This window comes from Gossypium hirsutum, chromosome A13 (genome assembly GCF_007990345.1).
Source record: "Gossypium hirsutum isolate 1008001.06 chromosome A13, Gossypium_hirsutum_v2.1, whole genome shotgun sequence".
Taxonomy (NCBI): domain Eukaryota; kingdom Viridiplantae; phylum Streptophyta; class Magnoliopsida; order Malvales; family Malvaceae; genus Gossypium; species Gossypium hirsutum.
Genome location: NC_053436.1, coordinates 97,753,737 through 97,762,084, shown reverse-complemented (window position 1 = coordinate 97,762,084; position 8,348 = coordinate 97,753,737).

Genomic DNA, 8,348 nt, shown 5'->3' with positions numbered 1-8,348 from the left:
CTCCGATATTATACTAGTATCTGAAAAGCTCTGTATGTTTCTAAAAGAACGTTGACATTGATCTGAGATATCGTGTAAGATCGTGTTTGGGACACAAGCCTCGATTTGAGTTTTACATGTAAGACCATGTCTAGGACATAGGCATCGTATCTAATTTCGTGTAAGACCCTGTCCGGGACAGAGGCATTGATATTGAATTACATGTATGACCACGTCCAGGACATCGGTATTGTACCCGTTTATGAGTATTTGTATCATTTCTGAACCATCTGATGATAGAGTACGAGATATGGGAATGAATATATGAAATGTATAATCTATACTGGTACATTTGTATAGTACTAAATTTCTGAATATGAAAGACTCTATTTCTGTGAAATAATGAATGCAAAGTATGTATGAAATCATGGAAATGAAACATGACATGTATACAAGCAAATAAGCATGGTTAGGATCATGAACTATTCTGTGAAATGGTCCTGAATTCTTGTTGATTTGTACTTTATATGCTTTAATATTTAAAGCAACTGTATTTGGCTTACTAAGCTCTTTGTAGCTTACTCTGTGTGATTTCTGTCTGTTTTACAGTTATCGTAGCTACTGAAGGCTCGGGGATAGTTGAGGATTGTCACCACTCTGTCAAACTCTTTTTGGTACTTTTGAAAATGTAAATATTTTAAGTATGGCATGTATAGGCTAGAATATCTATGTATTTAAGTTTTGATATGTATATATATATGTTATGCCTTGAGAGTTGGCAAACAAATGATATGTTTGTACTTAGTTTTGATATGGATTTGAATAAGTTATTGAATGATGATGATTTAGTTATAATAAAGCATGTTTTGATCATGGAATTGGCTAAAAAGTTTGGTATAAATGTTGTTTAATGTTGCTTGTAGAAATGACCCAAAAAGGGGTGGCAATTTGGCTTAAACCAAGCCTGCATTGTGCCACACGGCCAGGGCACACGGGCGTGCCTGGTGACCGTGTATGCAAAGCAGTAACCTCTTAAGACCACACGGTTTAGACACATGGGCATGTCATATTGCCGTAGGCTTAAGTCAGTAGCTAACTAAGTATCACACGGCTATAGCACACGGGCGTGTCTGTTGGCCGTAGGTGAAAGTCAGCATGTATGCCTTGTTTTAGCACGGCCTGGTCACAGGGCATGTGAAATCAACAAAATTGAAAAAAAATTTGAGTTCTGAAATTTATGAATGTGTTCGGTTTAGTCCCGACTGTCCTTAAAAATATGTTTTAGGTCTCGTAGACCTTCATAAGAGATGGATTATAAATGATTGCCTATGTATTAATGTTATATAATATCTGTGATTCTGAATTGGCCTGAAATGTTTTATCTATATTGTAATGTCTCGTAACCCTATTCTGATGATGGTTACGGGTTAGGGGTGTTACATTTTTATTGGTATCAGAGTTATGGTTTAGTCAGTTTTAGGACTACCGTAGCGTATGTGAGTCTAGCTATACATGCCATATATCTGAAACTGCGATAGTGTGATGAATCCTGACATTGAAATGTGCTTTTATATAGCAAATGGATCCCGATAGAGCTGTAGCTGACGATGTGAAAAGTAATGCACATGCTTCCGCACAAGGGACGGTGTAAGCTGATTCTCGACCGGCTACGAGTAGCTGTGATGATGAGGCTAAATAAGCCTTTTTATCAGATGATGAATGAATGGTTCACCCAATACATTAGAACCAATCCGGCTGTACAACAACCTTCACCCCCGATTAATCATTCTCAAACTCCTGATATGCCACGAGTGAATCTGGTACAGTTGAGTAAACCGCCAGTTGATAAGATTCGAAAGTATGAGGCTGAAGAGTTCTGAGCTACAACGAATGGTGTTGCTGAAAGAGCTGAATTCTGGTTAGAGAATACAATAAGAGTGTTTGATGAAATGTCTCTGAATCCTGAGGAATGTGTAAAATGCGTCGTTTCACTTCTGATAGATATGGCGTACTATTTGTGGAAAACTTTAATATCTGTGGTTCCGAGTGAACGGGTTACTTGGGATTTCTTTCAAGCTGAATTTCAAAAGAAATACATTAGTTAGAGATTCATCGATCAAAAACGTAAAGAGTTTCTCGAGCTTAAACAAGGTCGTATGTCTGTTACTAAATACGAATGTGAATTTGTGAGATTGAGTTAGTATGCTTGGGAATGTGTATCAAATAAAGCAATAATGTGCAAAAGGTTTGAAGATGGACTAAACGAAGATATCCGTCTATTAGTTGGGATTTTGGAGATTAAAGAAATGGTAGTGCTCATTGAGCGAGCTTGTAAAGCTGAAGAATTAAGTAAAGAGAAAAGAAAAGCTGATTCTAAAGCTAAAGATGTTAGAAAGAGATCTTCGAGTAGATCATTACAGTCTGTGTCAAAGAAATTTCGAGATGATCATAGTCGTTCAAATGCTGATATAGGACATTTGAACTGAGATTGAACTAGATCGCATATGAAATTCAGAGCTTCTGCTACTTCTGTTGCAAGTGTCTGGAATGTTCGATCCGAGAAACCTGAATATAAACACTGTGTTAAAAGGCATCCGAAAAATTATAGATTGAATGACTGAGCCTGTTTCCGATATGGATCTCTAGACCATTTTGTAAGAGATTGTTCTGAACCTGCTGAACGAGAGAATGTACAGAATTCGAGACCGATCAACACCTCAGTTAAAGGTAGACCTTCCACAAATACGGGAAATGCAAGTGGTGGTCAAGGAGTTACTAGGGATACTGTTGTTAGATCTGAGGCCAGAGCACCTGCCAGAACCTATGCTATCCGAGCTTGTGAGGAAGCCTCGTCTCTAGATGTGATTACTAGTACTTTTACTCTTTATAATATTTCTGTGATTGTATTAATAGACCCTGGATCAACGCATTCTTATATCTGTATGAATTTAGTGTACAGTAAGACTTTGCCTGTAGACTCTGCTGAATTCGTAATTAGAGTATTGAACCCCTTAGGCAAAAGTGTCTTGGTTGATAAAGTCTGCAAGAATTGCCCATTATCGATTCGAGATATCTATTTTCCTGCTGATCTGATGCTACTGCCTTTTGACGAATTTGATATAATTCTGGGAATGGACTGGTTAACTTTGCACGATGCTATTGTGAATTGCAAACGAAAAGTTATTGATTTAAGGTGTAAGAATGATGAGATAATTCGAATTGAGTCTAGTGATCTAAATGGACTACCAGTTGTGATATCTACAATGAAAGCACGGAAATATGTGAAGAAAGGCTGTAAAGCCTATTTAGCTTATTTGTTAGACTCAAAAGTGAATGATAAGAAAGTCGAATCAGTGCATGTTGCCTGTGAATTCTCTGATGTGTTTCCTGAAGAATTACCGGGTTTGCCTCCAATTCGAGAAGTCAAGTTTGGCATTGAATTAGTACCTGGTACTACTTCGATTTCGATAGCTTCGTATAGAATGGCTCCGACCGAGTTAAAGGAATTAAAATCTCAGTTGCAAGAATTGACCGATCGAGGATTTGTTAGACCGAGCTTTTCACCATGGAGTGCACCTGTTCTGTTTGTGAAAAAGAAAGATAGCACAATGAGAATGTATATTGATTACCGTCAGCTTAACAAAGTGACTATAAAGAACAAATATCCTCTGCCCAGAATTGATGACTTATTTGATCAGTTGAAAGGTGCTACTGTGTTTTCAAAGATAGATCTGAGATCGGGTTACTATCAGTTGTGAGTCTGACATTCCGAAAACTATTTTTAGAACGAGGTACGGGCATTATGAATTTTTAATTATGCCTTTTGGATTAATGAACGCACCTACTGTCTTTATAGATTTAATGAATAGAATTTTCAGACCGTATCTAGATCAATTTGTTGTTGTATTCATTGATGACATATTGATTTATTCACGTGATGAATCTGAGCATGCTGAACATCTGAGAATAGTATTACAGACTCTGCGAGATAAACAGTTGCATGCAAAGTTCAGTAAATATGAGTTTTGGCTGCGAGAAGTTGGTTTCCTGGGTCATATTGTATCAGCCTCTAGTATCTGAGTTGATCCAAGCAAAATTTCTGCTATTCTAGATTGGAAGCCTCCGAGAAATGTTTCTGAAGTCCGCAATTTTCTGGGACTTTTTGGTTACTACAGACATTTTGTAAAAGATTTCTCTGTGATAGCAACTCCGTTGACAAAGTTACTTCAGAAAGATGTGAAATTTGAATGGTCTGAGAAATGTCAGAAAAGTATTGATCGGTTAAAAGCTCTGTTAACTGAAGCTCTCGTACTTCTGCAACCTAAATCAGGCAAAGAATTTGTTGTTTACAGTGATGCTTCGTTGAACAGACTCGGTTGTGTTCTAATGCAAGAAGGAAAAGTTGTTGCTTATGCTTTGAGACAGTTGAAGCCGCATGAAAAGAACTATCCAACTCACGATCTCGAGTTAGCTACTATTGTGTTTGCCTTGAAGATTTGGCGTCACTATCTGTTTGGTGAGAAATGTCACGTGTTTTCTGATCATAAAAGTCTAAAGTATTTAATGACGTAAAAAGATCTGAATCTGCGACAGAGGAGTGGTTAGAGTTATTAAAAGATTATGAACTTGTTATTGATTATCACCAGGGAAAAGCAAATGTTGTTGCTGATGCTTTGAGTCAAAAATCGTTATTTGCTTTGTGTGCAATGAATGCTCATTTAGTTCTGTCTGATGATATCTTGGTTTGTGCTCGAAGGAATGATATTTATGTTCACCATAGTTATATTATTAGTGCACTTGTCTTGGTCAATTTATTAGTTAGTTTAGTGGACATCAAAAACCTGACATGAAATTATGCTATGAATAGAAAGGATGTGAAATCAGATTTTAATTTGAAGCTAGATATTGAAAAATATGTCTATCCCGATTTTAAGGGCTAAATTGAATAGAATGCAAAATATATTTAATTGTATATGAAATTGAACATTAGTACCCTATTAACTAGTCAGGTTGAGTCGGATATAGTTGGCATGCTATAGGATTGGATTGTGTACGGGCTTATGCGCTTACGCACCAAGATGCACTTCGTTTCCAGTATACTTTTTGTGCGCCAAGATACGTTTCGCGCTGTAATACCCTAAAAATTTTTACAGTAAGATATTATCCTTGATATAGTAAAATAAGGAAATAAAGTGACAAAAGGGAAATTTTGAGTTATGTCAATATTGAGAAGTATATTATGATATATTAATTCAAGAAAGGACTAAATTGTAAAAGTGAGAAAAGTTTTGTTGCACAAGAGTAAATATTCATAATTTGAGGGGTTAAAGTGTAAATATGAAAAAGTTGAAGGACCAATAGTGTAAATAATTTAAGAGTGGAATGATCTAGAAACTAAGGAAAATGGATGAATTAGGACCAAATTGAATAGATGAAGAACTATGAGGGACTAAATTGTAATTTTACCAAATTAAAAGATGACTCAAGGATGGAATTTTAAAAGATAATGAAGGGAAAAATGGCCAATTGGAAGAGAGAGAAATCTAGAAAGTAATAATGATGCTAAAGATATTTTGATATTTTATAATTATTTAATTAGATAAATATTATTTTATTAATACTTTAATAAGATATTTTATTATTATTTTATTAGTATATAAAGAAAGAAAGATGATAAATTCTCATCCATATTTTCCCATGCACTAACGTGAGAGAAAGAGAGGAAGAAAGAAAGTTTTACTTTCTTTACAATTTGGTCCTTTTACCAAAAATTCACCATTTTCACCCAAAAATCAAATGAATTTCCATAGCTACCAAGAGACAAAAATGTTAAGGAGAGCATAGGGAATTAGAATATCAGTTGGATTCAAGAAATAGAAGCTGGAGGAGAGAGAAAATCAAGTTAAAGATTAGTATCAATAGAACAAGGTAAGTATATCAAGATTTCAATATGTTTTTAAGTTTCTTATTATTGACAAAGATGGAAATAATGTTATAGTAGAGTTTTCTTACATAAGGTCCTATGTTTTTGATATGTTAGTGAAGAGAAAATAAGAGAAAGTGATGAGAAATGGTGTAGAAAAAGAAAATAAGGGTGTTAAACATGGTAATTAATAGCTTGCACAAAAATAGTTTGGACAGCAACAGTAGACTAACTTTGAAAAATCACCATAAATTGTAGAAATAGAATTAGAAGATGAAAAAAATATGGAATTAAATCTTATTGAGTATAGTTTCTCGTAGAAGAAATAGTGTAAGCAATGGATTTGTAAATTTTGATATATAATGAATTTTGTGAGACAAGGTCAGAATGAATTTGGGTTCCCCTATTTTGAATTTGAAAAATCATAAAAAATTGAATAAAAATAATTAGGGACTTAAATTTATATTTATAAAATCCTGAATGAGTCTATTTTTAATATAAACAAACAAGAACATCATTTGAATCCTGTATGAGGAGATAATTAATTTTTGGTGAAGAGGGGTCAGAACTGTCAGACAGCAGAACAGGGGTAACTTTAAAGAATAAACTGTACTTATTGGCTAAACCAAAAATTATAAAATTTTTATGGTAAGAATATATATGAGTCTAGATTCATGTAAAATTATTGGATATTAATTTGGAGTTCTATAGATCCAGATATAAATAATTTAGTGACTATGATGCAGACAGACAGCTTGAATATTCATAAAAGTAAATAATAAAAATTATGGATAATGTTACTTACAAGTGTGTTATCTACATTAAGGATGTGGAATGGAGAGGAGGAGGAGGAAAAATATGTATGAATATTCATCTAGCATGGCTAATTTGCATATTTTAGGCTCAGGGACTAAATTGAATAAAAGTAAAACTTTATGGGCAATTTGTAAACCTGTCAAAAATGACCAAATTGCATGAAATAGATTATTTTATTATTTAAATTACAAAATTGAATGAAATTATTAATCTAGTTCAAGATCGGGGGAAAACATGTTTTAAGGATTAAATTGAAAAGTGTTGAAATTATGAAAAATTCTGATATTTTATAGAATTCATGGATTGTTATCAATATATATGAGAATAATAGCTGGAAATAAGGATTAAATTGCAAGAATTTTATTTTCCTGGCCTTAAGGATGAAATCGTCATTAATTAAAAGTTTAGGGGCAAAATGGTAATTTTCTCTAGAGCATTAATTAAATGCATTAGAATATAAAATGAATGAAAATGATGATCAAATTTATTTATAAAGATCCGGACGACTCAAATATGAGACTTGATCGTGGAAAAGAAAAGATATCAGATTAATGAAATTATAAACACAAACAAGCAATGAGGTAAGTTCGTGTAACTTGAATTATATTCTTAAATACTTGAGATTGTATGTTATTTATGTGAATATGATTTGAATGTTCATTGTATGAAAATTTATGAAAAATTGATAAATTTGATAAAAGGAGAAGAAATCCCGGTTGAATGAAAGGAAAATTCGATGGATCTCTGAAAAGGAATTGACGGTAATAAAGATCTAGCCCGGACGGGTGATCCTATCCTGATATAGCCCTCCCAAAGAATATGTGTAAAACGGATTCAGCCCGGACGGGTAATCCGAATTAGGGTTTGAATTTAGCCTGGACTGGTAATTCAGATCCAAGCTCATTAGAGTAATTGTCGTTGCAGGGGATTTAGCCTGGACTGGTAATCCCACTGTAAGGATGAGGTTCGCGGGAGTGTGCTCTCTGATATGAAATGTGTAAGACCATGGTTGAAAGATACCATGGCAACCTGTGTGTAAGACCATGGTTGAAAGATACCATGGCAACCTGATATGAAATGTGTAAGACTATGGTTGAAAGATACCATGGCAACCTGATATGAAATGTGTAAGACCATGGTTGAAAGATACCATGGCAACGTGACATGAAAAGAATAAGATCATGGTTGAAAGATACCATGACAACCTGATATGAAATGTGTAAGACCATGGTTGAAAGATACCATGGCAACCTGATATGAGATGTGTAAGACCATGGTTGAAAGATACCATGGCAACGTGACATCAAAAGAATAAGACCATGGTTGAAAGATACCATGGCAACATGACAGAAAATGAGTAAGACCATAGTTGAAAGACACTATGGCATCACGTTAAAGATAAATAAGACCGTGGATGGGAGACGCTATAACATCTGTTGAACAATTGATATTCAGGTAAAATGTATCAGATGACGAATGGTTATATGAAATGGTTGGGTGAAATGTTTACAAGAACTGGTCATATGGAAATATATGTACAAAAGCGTTGTATGAAATAATTATGAAAATGGATAAACGAAATAAGTATAAGTACATGGAATATAATTTATGTTAAGTTTGATATAAGCTA